The following is a 2,121-nucleotide window of genomic DNA, read 5'->3' on the forward strand; positions in this document are numbered from 1 at the left end:
GAGTGCAGTGGTGCACTCTTGGCTCACTGCAAGCTCCACCTCCTGGGTTTAAGCGATTCTTCTGCTTCAGCCTCCCAAGTAGCTGGGATTACAGGCACATGCTACCACGCCCGGCTAACTTTTGTATTTTTAGTAGAGACAGGGTTTCACTGTATTGGCCAGGCTGGTCTTGAACTCCTGACCTTGTGATCTGCCCACCTCGGCCTCCCAAAGTGCTGGGATTACAAGCGTGAGCCACGGCGCCTGGAATTACTTTTGCAGCTACCTAATAATACCTCTAGGTGTCTGTTTTTTAATGTTTTATTGTACAGAAGAATTCTTAAGGAGCTTGTTCCAAACATAGGTTTCTTTAGAATCCACCCCGGGAAGATTCTGCTTCAGTGGTTCTGGACATTTACCTAGCCCTGGGGTGAGTCTGACTCAGGCGGTCCTTGGACCACTGATTGAAAAATTCCGCTCTGGATGAAGAAACTAGAAACGGGAGACAAACTCCCTCCCAACTGATGAGCTTCTTTGTGGCTGCTCAACTGGACCACGGCCACACTGCAGCATGCTAGGAAGTCTGCATAGCTGGGAGTCCTAGCTGCTTAAAGGAACAAACGCCAGACTGGGTCTTCTCCAAGTTGGCAGGATCATCCTCCTTTAAGGCAAGAATTGGGGAGTATCTTCTCACCTGGTCATTCTTAGATGTGTGAGAAGTAGATAAGTTCTTTCTTTTTTTTCTTTTTCTTTTTTCATCCTCTCTCATTCATTGGCTGTAGAGAAGTTCTTTTTAAAGTTGCCATCTTAAGGTCGGAAAGGATGAGAATTTCTCACTCCAAAATTCTCTATCTACCGTTAGCTCCGATACTCTAGCCCAATTAGCTGCTTTAGCCTACTCAGGCATGTCTGGACAGGCCTGGGCAAGTCCCAGCCCAAGTTCATGCCATTCCTTGTGTGGAAGCTCTTCTCTTATCATCCAGTGAGTGACTTCCTTTTTTCTTCGTTCTCTCTTTCCCCAGCCTATTTAGTAAGGTCTCAAGCTGTTAGCCAATTGGGTCGAGTATAGAATGTGAGGTCCCGTTCCACCCAATGGAAACTAGACACACAGCAGCGTGGATGCATCAGGTTATAAATAACCCTGTCTCCTTTGTCCAGGTGTGCTCTCGTGGCAAGACTCTTCTTGGGCAGCACCCTTTATGCAGAAAGTAAACCTGGCTTTGCTGGGAGATCCTTTGTCTTGGTGTTGAGTCTTTTCATGACACCAAGAACCTGTTTCCAACAGGTGTGAGAATAGAAACTTAGGAAGGAGGAAGCCAGTCAAGCAGGAGTGATGTTGAGTATTTCCTGAGAAACGAGACCTGGTTTCCTCTACATGTGTTCTGGAGACTAGTTTGGGGACTAAGCTGACAAATGCCAGGAAGAGACTCAGGTGGCTGAAAGAGCATCTGCTTAAAGTGCAAAGGGGCTGTGTGAACCAGTCCCTGGGCAGAAGCTGATTAGAGAGAGCATGTAATGAAAGTGGGGTTAGGTTAGAGCTATGAAGAGAAGACTCCATTCTTTTTTTTTTTTAGACATAGTTTCACTTTTGTTGTCCTGGGTGAAATGGCTCAATCCAGCTCACTGCAACCTCTGCCTCCAGGGTTCAAGTGATTCTCCTGTCTCAGCATCCCAAGAAGGTGGGATTATAGGCACTCACCAGCACGCCCAGCTAATTTTTGTGTTTTGAGTAAAGATGGCTGGTCTCGAACTCTTGATCTCAAGTGATTTTCCTGCCTCGGCCTCCCAAAGTGCTAGGATTATAGGTGTGAGTCACCACGCCCAGCTGAAGACTCCATCCTTTGTGTGTGTGTGTGTGTGTGTGTGTGTATGTGTGAAGACAGGGTCTCACTCTGTCGCTCAGGCTTGAGTGTAGTGGCATGAGCATGGCTCACTGCAGCCTTGACCTCCTGGGTTCAAGAGATCTTCCCACGTCAGCCTTCAAAGCAGCTGGACTCATAAGCATATGCCACCTCGCCCAATTAATTTTTAATTTTTTTGTAGACACAGGGTCTCTCTACATTGCCCAGGCTAGTCTTTGACTCCTGGACTCAAGCAATCCTCCTACGTTGGCCTCCGAAAGTGCTGGGATTATAGGTGTGA

The sequence above is a fragment of the Cebus imitator genome, unplaced genomic scaffold (assembly GCF_001604975.1).
Source record: "Cebus imitator isolate Cc_AM_T3 unplaced genomic scaffold, Cebus_imitator-1.0 Scaffold74, whole genome shotgun sequence".
Classification (NCBI taxonomy): Eukaryota; Metazoa; Chordata; class Mammalia; order Primates; family Cebidae; genus Cebus; species Cebus imitator.